Source organism: Dermacentor silvarum, chromosome 3 (genome assembly GCF_013339745.2).
Source record: "Dermacentor silvarum isolate Dsil-2018 chromosome 3, BIME_Dsil_1.4, whole genome shotgun sequence".
Classification (NCBI taxonomy): domain Eukaryota; kingdom Metazoa; phylum Arthropoda; class Arachnida; order Ixodida; family Ixodidae; genus Dermacentor; species Dermacentor silvarum.
The window spans coordinates 97417145-97430063 of NC_051156.1; positions in this window are offsets into that span (position 1 = coordinate 97417145).

A 12919-nucleotide genomic window follows, 5' to 3' on the forward strand; every position below is an offset into this window, starting at 1 on the left:
TACTGCAGTGGAAATAAAATGAGGCTGATGAAATTCTTAGCAGGTATTAAAAAAGTAGCACATTAAGGTGATGTGCATGCGAGGACGGCATAGAATGAGGTGCTGTTTTTAAGTCGGGGAATGTGCACGCATAAGTTCGAATCAGCTAATTCAAGAGTGGTGTAAATGAAAATCATAGGAAGAGGCCATCGTACTGCAGTGGAAATAAAATGAGGCTGATGAAATTCTTAGCAGGTATTAAAAAAGTAGCACATTAAGGTGATGTGCATGCGAGGACGGCATAGAATGAGGTGCTGTTTTTAAGTCGGGGAATGTGCACGCATAAGTTCGAATCAGCTAATTCAAGAGTGGTGTAAATGAAAATCATAGGAAGAGGCCATCGTACTGCAGTGGAAATAAAATGAGGCTGATGAAATTCTTAGCAGGTATTAAAAAAGTAGCACATTAAGGTGATGTGCATGCGAGGACGGCATAGAATGAGGTGCTGTTTTTAAGTCGGGGAATGTGCACGCATAAGTTCGAATCAGCTAATTCAAGAGTGGTGTAAATGAAAATCATAGGAAGAGGCCATCGTACTGCAGTGGAAATAAAATGAGGCTGATGAAATTCTTAGCAGGTATTAAAAAAGTAGCACATTAAGGTGATGTGCATGCGAGGACGGCATAGAATGAGGTGCTGTTTTTAAGTCGGGGAATGTGCACGCATAAGTTCGAATCAGCTAATTCAAGAGTGGTGTAAATGAAAATCATAGGAAGAGGCCATCGTACTGCAGTGGAAATAAAATGAGGCTGATGAAATTCTTAGCAGGTATTAAAAAAGTAGCACATTAAGGTGATGTGCATGCGAGGACGGCATAGAATGAGGTGCTGTTTTTAAGTCGGGGAATGTGCACGCATAAGTTCGAATCAGCTAATTCAAGAGTGGTGTAAATGAAAATCATAGGAAGAGGCCATCGTACTGCAGTGGAAATAAAATGAGGCTGATGAAATTCTTAGCAGGTATTAAAAAAGTAGCACATTAAGGTGATGTGCATGCGAGGACGGCATAGAATGAGGTGCTGTTTTTAAGTCGGGGAATGTGCACGCATAAGTTCGAATCAGCTAATTCAAGAGTGGTGTAAATGAAAATCATAGGAAGAGGCCATCGTACTGCAGTGGAAATAAAATGAGGCTGATGAAATTCTTAGCAGGTATTAAAAAAGTAGCACATTAAGGTGATGTGCATGCGAGGACGGCATAGAATGAGGTGCTGTTTTTAAGTCGGGGAATGTGCACGCATAAGTTCGAATCAGCTAATTCAAGAGTGGTGTAAATGAAAATCATAGGAAGAGGCCATCGTACTGCAGTGGAAATAAAATGAGGCTGATGAAATTCTTAGCAGGTATTAAAAAAGTAGCACATTAAGGTGATGTGCATGCGAGGACGGCATAGAATGAGGTGCTGTTTTTAAGTCGGGGAATGTGCACGCATAAGTTCGAATCAGCTAATTCAAGAGTGGTGTAAATGAAAATCATAGGAAGAGGCCATCGTACTGCAGTGGAAATAAAATGAGGCTGATGAAATTCTTAGCAGGTATTAAAAAAGTAGCACATTAAGGTGATGTGCATGCGAGGACGGCATAGAATGAGGTGCTGTTTTTAAGTCGGGGAATGTGCACGCATAAGTTCGAATCAGCTAATTCAAGAGTGGTGTAAATGAAAATCATAGGAAGAGGCCATCGTACTGCAGTGGAAATAAAATGAGGCTGATGAAATTCTTAGCAGGTATTAAAAAAGTAGCACATTAAGGTGATGTGCATGCGAGGACGGCATAGAATGAGGTGCTGTTTTTAAGTCGGGGAATGTGCACGCATAAGTTCGAATCAGCTAATTCAAGAGTGGTGTAAATGAAAATCATAGGAAGAGGCCATCGTACTGCAGTGGAAATAAAATGAGGCTGATGAAATTCTTAGCAGGTATTAAAAAAGTAGCACATTAAGGTGATGTGCATGCGAGGACGGCATAGAATGAGGTGCTGTTTTTAAGTCGGGGAATGTGCACGCATAAGTTCGAATCAGCTAATTCAAGAGTGGTGTAAATGAAAATCATAGGAAGAGGCCATCGTACTGCAGTGGAAATAAAATGAGGCTGATGAAATTCTTAGCAGGTATTAAAAAGTAGCACATTAAGGTGATGTGCATGCGAGGACGGCATAGAATGAGGTGCTGTTTTTAAGTCGGGGAATGTGCACGCATAAGTTCGAATCAGCTAATTCAAGAGTGGTGTAAATGAAAATCATAGGAAGAGGCCATCGTACTGCAGTGGAAATAAAATGAGGCTGATGAAATTCTTAGCAGGTATTAAAAAAGTAGCACATTAAGGTGATGTGCATGCGAGGACGGCATAGAATGAGGTGCTGTTTTTAAGTCGGGGAATGTGCACGCATAAGTTCGAATCAGCTAATTCAAGAGTGGTGTAAATGAAAATCATAGGAAGAGGCCATCGTACTGCAGTGGAAATAAAATGAGGCTGATGAAATTCTTAGCAGGTATTAAAAAAGTAGCACATTAAGGTGATGTGCATGCGAGGACGGCATAGAATGAGGTGCTGTTTTTAAGTCGGGGAATGTGCACGCATAAGTTCGAATCAGCTAATTCAAGAGTGGTGTAAATGAAAATCATAGGAAGAGGCCATCGTACTGCAGTGGAAATAAAATGAGGCTGATGAAATTCTTAGCAGGTATTAAAAAAGTAGCACATTAAGGTGATGTGCATGCGAGGACGGCATAGAATGAGGTGCTGTTTTTAAGTCGGGGAATGTGCACGCATAAGTTCGAATCAGCTAATTCAAGAGTGGTGTAAATGAAAATCATAGGAAGAGGCCATCGTACTGCAGTGGAAATAAAATGAGGCTGATGAAATTCTTAGCAGGTATTAAAAAGTAGCACATTAAGGTGATGTGCATGCGAGGACGGCATAGAATGAGGTGCTGTTTTTAAGTCGGGGAATGTGCACGCATAAGTTCGAATCAGCTAATTCAAGAGTGGTGTAAATGAAAATCATAGGAAGAGGCCATCGTACTGCAGTGGAAATAAAATGAGGCTGATGAAATTCTTAGCAGGTATTAAAAAAGTAGCACATTAAGGTGATGTGCATGCGAGGACGGCATAGAATGAGGTGCTGTTTTTAAGTCGGGGAATGTGCACGCATAAGTTCGAATCAGCTAATTCAAGAGTGGTGTAAATGAAAATCATAGGAAGAGGCCATCGTACTGCAGTGGAAATAAAATGAGGCTGATGAAATTCTTAGCAGGTATTAAAAAAGTAGCACATTAAGGTGATGTGCATGCGAGGACGGCATAGAATGAGGTGCTGTTTTTAAGTCGGGGAATGTGCACGCATAAGTTCGAATCAGCTAATTCAAGAGTGGTGTAAATGAAAATCATAGGAAGAGGCCATCGTACTGCAGTGGAAATAAAATGAGGCTGATGAAATTCTTAGCAGGTATTAAAAAAGTAGCACATTAAGGTGATGTGCAGATAGCTACTGAGAAAGAGTTGGTCCAAGGTATGTTTAGTAAATTGGCATGAAAACACTATTTGAGTGACACACCATAGAAAGCTTTTGCACAATGTATTTCACAAATCAAATACATCAGCATTCTTCACAACCTTTTAGGATGTTGGGTCATTTCGTATCCTTTCCAAGCGTTCCATCGGCCGCTGCCTTTCTTCTCTTCTGTGCTCCTCTTCACACCTGTTTTGGCGAAAAGCAATGAATAATGAAATCCCACCATATGCTAGTGGATAGCGATAGCTATTTTGCAAACGATTAAGTGCACAGTCAACACTGACTTACTATAAATGTGCTTAGCACAATGTGCAAGAGCATGTCGTGTCTCTTCTCTGTGTCATTTCTTCAATTCCTTCATGTTCTTGTACTTAGCAGCAAGAAAAGCACCTACTTGCCCAAAAACAAGTTCTTTTAAACAGCGATAAACAACGACTGCGGGTACATTTCAAAAAAATAATTCTGGTACTGAACACACTACTTTTGTGTCAAAGCATGTAGGCCTTAGATGCAGGAATAAATGGAATAAACCTGCAATTGTAAAATGGAATTGTCACGCTGCACGGCGCAGCCGAAGGAAGAGGAAGAACAAGGGTGCGCGAGCAGCTGTCCGGTGCCTGTTGGGCTTGGATGACCGTCCTGTCCCTTGCGCTACGCTAACCATCCATCATTGTTGTAAATAAATCCATCCCATCCATTACAATATTATCATCTGGCACTAATGATACGCTGGTAAGTGTACATTCAAACTAGAGTACATTTCGAATGCAATAACTAGCACAAACTCCTAGATGAATATTTCTCACATACCTGTGTTTTTCCTCTTCAAACATGAGACGCCTCTCGTCGTATTCGAGTCTCCTTTTCGTTAGGGCAAGTTCTTCCTTTCGAAGCAGAAATTCGTGTTCCTCTCGTTTTGCCAGAAACTCTAATGCTAAAGACTGTAGGGCTCTCAATCCTGTGAATGAAAAAAAAAACATTGGTAAACTTGTCTGCTCTTATAAACCAGGTGTTTCAGCGAACGCTTTCAAAAATTTTCAAATGTTGACTGTGACAGGTAGCGCAATTCTAGCGCATGAGCTGGTCTACTCTCAGAGGCAGACATTACTTGCACAAAAATTGAAATGCATAATCGAGTAATGAAAAAAATAACTAATTTAGAGTTTAATAATTACCGTGTCGACCATATTTCAATTTACAGGATGACACCAGTTTTGAGATATTTATTCCCGAACTTTCTCGCAGAAATGCCTTGGTTACTTTTGGGCTTCATATCATAGTGCATTCAGTTTAACATCATGCTTCAAAGAGTACAAACTGTTTCACCCAGAAAAAAAAAACAATGTACGAATTGTGCACAACCACCTGCAACCATGAAAAAATTGTTTCAATGCAATGAGGTAGTGGTGCCCTATGAATGGGTAGACCCTGCACAGGTGGTATGCCAATAGGGTTCTTGCAGTAGCTGTGAGAGATCGTGGCATTGCTCTTTTGCGGTGAAAGCAACATTTTTTTATTTGCTTGCCTGTGGCATCATGATAATTTGTAGCATTACAGCACTTTGCAACATTGCACTGAAGCCTTCTTTAATGAAGAAAAAATTCCAGAATTTATGTGGTTTCGAACAACGAGCTCCACGGATCTGAAACAGGTGCTCTACACTACTGTGCGATGGCAGTGCATAAAAGATGAACAAAAGTTGCGTTGCTATGAGTTCTGCAATGAATTTAGGTGGTGACAATAAAGTTGCCCATAAGATGTTTCATTTCACTCTTCCCTCCAGTCATGCTTGGACTAAGTTGCACTGCACATTTAGACGCTATACATTACTATTTTTTTACCTCTTGGAGCTGCTAAAGCATAACCACGCTTCCTTTGAACCTGCTGCCTTTCCTGCAGCTGTGGTCCTAAGGCCTCAGCATCATCAGACTCCTGTGTTGTGCAGTCATCAGCTGGCCCGTTGTCTTCACGCAACGAAGTGTGACAAATCACTCTTTCGGGAGTAGGCAATTCCTCCTCTTGGTCGTACAGGCCCAAAAGAAGTTGTGATGCAGGTGATCGGCTTTCTGCAAATGATATGCAGTGAAATTTAAAAATATAAGATACAGCAATACTGAAATGTTGCGCATTGGAAGCCAAAACTGCGAGTAAGAGATAAATTGGGTACCTTAGACTTTAAAATTCGTGATACGTGACTCATACATTATGTTTCTGGTGATGTTTGCAGTTGCTTTAGTCCTCTATAATGGCATAACAACAGTAAGATGCAGTTGAGATGAGCTTAATGAGCATTGATGATTAGCCTTGTTTATAATGAAGACTCAAGAATGTTTCATCGCAGTCACACGCGAGGACAAGCAAGTGGACTCACAAACACTACTGTTTCTCGACTTGCTTGTCCCTGTCTAGCCACTGTATTGAATCATTCTTAAACTTAAATGCGAGCATGTTTGGGTTCTGGAAAAGCGCAGACACCAACAGAGCAGTTGACAATGCAAACGGAACAAAAGCACTCAAATGTGCACATCAAGCAGTGAGGCTTGATTCTGCACACATGAAAAAAAATTTATAAAAACGAATGACAGTACTAGCAACTGGCTGCTCTCCTTAAAACAAATAAAACCATGGTTGTTCACACCGGCATCTTTTAAATGAGCAGTGAGTTCTGCTACTTCATCATAAATACACTAACGCAGTGAGCAAAGTATATATAGCTGCAACCAAAGCTATCATCGCTTAGTCTATGTACTCATTTGAGCACTTACCTTGAGCGCATGTGAATCTAACCTACAGCATCCACTCAAGGCCCACACCATTATAATTGTCGGATAATACAATAAGCATTCAACTATACTCTAGAGCATAATTTTCGTCATCTTGGGGCTGTACACATGTCAACAAACAGCCACCAAACCCTAAGAAGCAATTATGCATGCTTATAAGTGTCAAATAATTGTTACCACCTGGAAGAGTGCACACGAGCTATTTGCATTATAGTACACATTTAAATAAAGCAGCACCGCAGACAGTGATAACGTCAGTGAAATTGTAAGGCTACACCGCTCACCACTCGTCTCTCCATTTCCGGACTGACTTTCTGGCGAAGTCACAAGCAAAGAGTCAGCAGCGGAGTCCCTCAGTTGCTGCGCGACACGCAGTTCGGCGGCGGCTGACCGTGGAGCATGACAAGCCTGCTTCCCCGCCGTCCCATTTCCTTTTCTCGGCTTAGTCCGAGGCTCGTAGCCGTGTTCACGGGCCAGGTCGGATACTTCTTGCAGCAGTTGCTGCAGCTCTCCGTACTGCTCTTCTGTTCCAGACCTGGCAGTAGTGCAAAGCGCATGTTGGCCACTCAGTTGGTGTCACGAAAACATGCATGCCGTATAGACCGGAGCGTCGTCGCCGCCGCGCTCGCAAGCCGTGGCGCGACGTCGCTCTGAGCCGGCTAATTATGCGTCGTGCCACACAAAATAGTGACCGATTAGACAACAAATTCACTTACCTGCGGAGGTTGGCCGTGTCTTCCCGCCGGAAATATCCCAGAAGCACCTCCATGCGCTCTCTTACGGCTCGCAGCGTGAGCTCCCGGTTTATGGCTGACATGACATTTTTTAAAACGTACTCCCACAAGCGTGGGTCTGCGAACGGATTAACTGCGACCACTTCACGTAGAAGGCACAAGTCTTCGTTCTTGCGAAAGTGCTTGCGCTTTGGGCGCTGAGTAGCTGTGTCGCCAGAGCAGATACTCGCACTCGCGGCACCGGGGGCAGCCATTTTGTCTGTGTCGCTCGCCGCGCTGGCGCGCTCCGCTGGGCTAGCTTTCTAGCGGAACGGAGGCGCCCCTCCGCTCACGCGCTCGCGGCTAAGCGTGCGGCGCATGCGCACTGCGCCCGCGCTCGCTGGCAGAGCGGAGCGAAGAAAACGTTCTGCTAAAGCTGCCTAATGTCACGCTGGAGCGCGGCGGCGGACGCCGTGACAGCGCCCCCTACCAAACGCCGGACGCATGACGTATGGTCACGTGACACTTTTGCCGCAGCGATGCAGCGGATGCGGGGAGCGCGGGGCTCGGTCGCTCGGTCTTGTCTGCTCGCGCACGGATGCTTGATGCTAGTGCGCCGCGCTTGCATTAGGTAGCTACAGCTCGAGTACACTAGCTGAACACGATACCTGTCGCTAAACGAGGCGGCAGCTATTACAACGTGTTCTCGCTAAGCTCGCCGGAGCGCCATGAGACGGGGACACCGCCCCAAGGAGCAATGACTTTTTCGGCTGGTCAGGGAAGACTGTGCCTCCAAGGTCAGCGTAGTACTTACGCCTGCTGAGCGTTCCGCTAGGGAAATCAGCAGACGTTGTCGTTTCTCGTCAGTTGTCGATCGTCGCTTTCTATAGATATCGTCCATTCTTGCAGGCGTTCGTCGTTTGGAGCTTTGAAAGTTAGAGCGTTTTCCGCGCATTACTTATATCCGCTGTTACAGTTTGGGACGAAGCATCGGTGCCCCATTTTCGATAATCATGAAACGCGTACACACCGAACACTTACATCGTAGAGGAGCAATGCAGGAATTGCAGAACTTAGAAGGGATGATTCTCACTGCGCGAAGCGAGCGGCAGACTCTGCTCTACTCTGCTGTTCCGTCTGTCCACGTCTCCCCAAACTTGCCGCAGAAATATAATTAAATTTAGTTTCCCCGCATGGTAGCTATGTATCGCATACTCTGATCGGTACTTTTTATAGTGCATGATGAAACAAATTCTCGTTTTTTGTTACGCCAAAAAATTTGAGAAAGCACCAAGTGCAGTTTTCTATACGCGCATGAGTATGGTTGCAAATCGTCTGCTCTTTCCATACGCGCCTGGCTATGATCGCAGATCGTCTGGTCCTTCAAGGGCTCTAGTTTCTTGCTATTATTGCCGTATAAAAAGTATGTGATCCTAAATTTAAATCTTAGAAAAAATATTTATACCATGACAGTCTACAGGTATTTTATTCCTTGAGTGCGAACCGCGCTGGCGCAAATCTTTTTGCGGCATCAGACAAGCCAGCGCAAGCGGCCAGTAGCAGAAGACGGCGGACGCCGTCGGAGAGCAATTTTCTTTCTTTACTTCCGTGACCGGGGCCGCGCGCACCGCTCCGACCCCGAACGCGAGGGTAGTTCCTTCCCTCGCCGCAAGGGGCGCTCCGCCAACGTTCACCACCAGCGCGTCTCCTCCTCTCCCAGCGTGACATTATCACGACCAGTGCTCTGCTGGCGCCGGCCCAGAGTTTCGCCTCCTGTTATTCTTTCTCCGTGGCCCGGTCGGAGGATACGCAGCTAAACGACGCCTTCCCTTCCTCCCGCCCACGACCTTTCGCGCGACGAAAGAAGTCGCGTTTGCTCTCCGCCGTGCGGGTAGCCGAACAAGTCGCCATCTCTCTGGCGTTAACGGCTAGAGATCCATTCCTCATCTTTTCTGATTCCATGACGGCCGTCAGGTCGTTCGACGCCAATCAAATCTCTTTGGCTGCTCACAGCATTCTCCCTCACAACAAAGTATTTCCTCGCGAGTTGACGTGGTTTCCCGCCCACATGGGCGCCTCCGTCCACGGCATCGCCAACCCCAACGAACTGGCTCACGCACGGGCGCGAGGACTCATTCACCGCCTCGGGCAAACGAACCCCGCGACGACTGCGGAGGAGGGAAGTGGCGGTGGCGCCGACGGGGACCCGCTGACTACCTTTCACGAGATAACTTCGCATTACAGACTAGACAGGAAATCCTTCACGGATCCGCATAGAGAATTAACTAGGAGGCAGGAGATATTTCTCCCACTCCTCGAGACTGAATCCTTCCCGTCGCCGGCCACCATGGTCATGTACAGGGACATTTCACCCAACAGCTTGGCATGTAATCAACTCACAAGCTTTCCTCATTTGATGTGGCGGTGCCCCCGCTTACTCGTCTCCACAAGGAAGCATCACGTCAACGAGACGGACGTCTTCCAGTGCATCGCAAGCTCAGACCTTGCGCACCAAGTCAGGGCACTCCAGGGAGCCTGTGAGGCAATCGCGAACTTTTGGTTCCCGACCCCTTCGCGGGCGATGCCCTCGGCGGGTTCCTAGGAACCCTCTTCCCAGGACGCAAATAAAGTTCATCTGTCTGTCTTTCTGTCTCCGCCGTGCGTTCGCTCCCCGTGAAAGCGCGCGACCCTCGAGCGCTTTCACTCGCTCATACAGCATACTGCCAATGAGAGTTTTTTTCTACACGCGAACACTACCATCGGAGACAGCCCTTAACAGCTTTGCTTTAAAAACATGGTCCCAATCCTGCATGAGATACGCCGGCGCGTAACCTTGATGCGTCAATGTACTGTTCAGGACGGGTGTACTTCAATTTAAGCTCTAAATAGTGTATTCAGATGTTTGCCTCCAGAGCATGCTTTATAACTGCAACAAACGATGGGTCACATTCGGCGAGCTGTCAGTGCCACGGCGGCAGCAGCTTCACTAGAGCAATGAGAAAATAACGAAAGAATGAGGCCCCAATTTCTTTATCAACTTTCCTCACACGCAGTTAGGATTCTCTCACTGAAAATCGGTTTTAGAAAAGAGTGGCACCTGTCAGTTCACTCACAGTTGGATAAAAATGATGTTCTGGGTTAGAATCATGATAGGAATAGACTATGTTTGAATTGCGCAGTCGAATCTACGTGACTGTTCTGGTGCGCGATGGACGAGGAAGAAGAAGGCCGGTGCCAGGCGCTGAAGGGGCAGCTACGTCACTAGTCTGAGCTCCTTGGTCTGGGCTTTCGTCCCGAACGAGCCTACCTACCGGCTTTCGTCCCGAACGAGTAGTCTACCTACCCTAGGCCGGTGTTCCTGGTTGAGCTGGGAGAGTGGTCCGGGCTGTCGCTGTACCTGGGATGAACCTATGCCCGGTCTGAGCCTGTGCTTGGTCTGAGTCTTCGTGCCTCATGAGCCGAGCTGACCATCTACCCTAGGCCGGCGTTCCTGGGTGAGCTCGAGAAACAGGTCTGGCTACTCCTGTGCCTGGTCCGGCCTGCTCCACTGCTGTGTGGGCATATGACACCGGCGTGTTCCGGTGCAGCCGAGGCGTGTTCCGGTGCAGCCGTGGCGGGCTGACGTCCCGACACAGCTGTCACGCGAGTGGCTCGTCGTGTGGCATCCGCCCCGGCCTCCATCTCCTGCGCCACCCGCTGCTAGAGTCATCCCTGCGACTCCTCGTGATGTGAGTGTGTCATACCGACACGCAATTGACGGCATCCTACAGTGACGCTTATGTAAGCGACAGACCACTTAGAAGTGAATTTTGTGTGTTATCGTGTACGTCGTCATAGTCCCGTCCCCGTGTCATTAAAGCCTCTCTGTGTTCATTGTGCCATCTAAGTGTGTTTGAGGCCTGGGCCCACAACATAACCATCACAGAGTATACATTGAATTTGCTCCAAAATGTAATTTGCCGAATTCGAAAATTGTGTTGATCTACATTTAAAAGCGACCTTTCCCTCTCAAAAAATTAACATGACCCGCCCCGAAAATTGACTTTGCCCTATTCGAAAATTGAATTGGCCCACACTCTAAACCGGCCTAGCCAGCTACCAAAATTGACTTGGCACACCCTAAAAGTTCACTTGCCCCAATTCGAAAATTGAGTTGACCAACGTTCGAAACCGACCTGGCTAGCTCCGAAAATTTAATCTGCCCATCTCCAAAATTTTGGTAGCCAACTGCCAAAATTAACTTGTCCCAATTACAACCTAATGATTCACCTTGAATCCAATAAGTCGGTTCCTAGTACCAACAGCATGGATTTATAAAACGGCTATCCTGTGATAGTTCACTTTCGGAGTACACATGCGACCTGTTGATATCAATGGATGATCACAGAGAAGTAGATGCAGTTTTCTTTGATTGTTTCCAGGTATTGGCCTAAGCAGCACATAATCATCCTTTTGCAAACATTCTGACCAGGCCAGCCCGACTTGGCTGGAAGACTTTTTAAAAAGTCTGTCTGTTCACATCTCCTGTGACTTACGTTATATCGAGCGATCCCAAGTTGGAGGGTTATCGCTGCTGCTATTTTTAGTTTACATAAATGACCTATACATACTAACAAATGCAAAATTAGGACTATTCGCTGACGATTGCCTTGTGTTTAAGTTCATCTGGTCTGCTCAGGAATCAAGCACGCTACAAAATGGCATCAGTAGAATTACAAAGCAGTGTGAAAAATGGTGCATGAAGCTATACTCTACAAAATGCCAAGCCATGACATTCGCATGCAGACATCATCATCATCATTATTTATTAAAGCCTTCAAGGCCCGAGCGGGTATTAAAAAAAAGGGGGGGGGGCAACGTTCGAAGAAGGTTCACATACATCAGTCATGTGAGTTGCCACGAAAATGAAGCTCTGACATAGTAAATCATACAATTAGCAACAATTAAATGAATGGTAAGATACATACAGTGGTTAATGCATGTGTTTCGTTAACGTCTCTCCAATTTATTTTTAATTTCTTTAATTGTCATTGAGATCAGGCAAACAAATTCATTGTTCAATAAGAGAAGGTAGGAATGACTGATTAAAAGCCTTAGTAGATTCATGCAAGCATTATATTGACCCTTTTCGCGGCGATCCCGTGGCCGCTGCCATTTTTTATCACGTGGTGACGCGTCCATTGCTTGCCTCAACTGCCTCCGTTGCCTCCTTGTTTACAATGGAAGTGTATGGCACCGGCGCGGCTTAGAAAACATTTGTTTTCGGAGATATCGCAGACGGTGACTAGGTGGATGACACAAACCTTTGATCACAGCTTCAGAGAATATGCAAAAGTGCTGTCGGAGCCGATTAAGCTGTGTCCAAACGGCGCAAGCAGCGTATATGGTGCTTGTTTTAAATGCGGGTCTAAATATCTATTCCATGCTATCTAAACATTCCGCTCATGAATTCAGTCAGGATTAGTGTGTTTTGCTCTTTGTTCTTTATTCGGTAAGCATTTTGAAGGAGTGCATTCCTGTCAGTTTATGACTCAGTGAAGTTCCTCGGTGCGCGGCCACAATCTGATTATTATCTGCCTAATCACTCGCGGGTGTGCTCAGTGCGATAGATTTGTTCTTGCTTCGCACATGGCTTGAAACATAGCTGTTTTGTACATTGCAATACCTTGTAGCAAATATATATATATATATATATATATATATATTACAGCTAGTAACTCGCTTATTCTTGCGGACCGTCACATAACATTCAGCTTCGACCATTCGTGCGCCATCGGTATAGTCCCTCATTTATTGTGCGTATACAGTGGGCATATATTCCAGTGTGCGCCCATTCACTTATTTTTGATACGTCGGCGATAGAGTGGGCGTAAGTTTT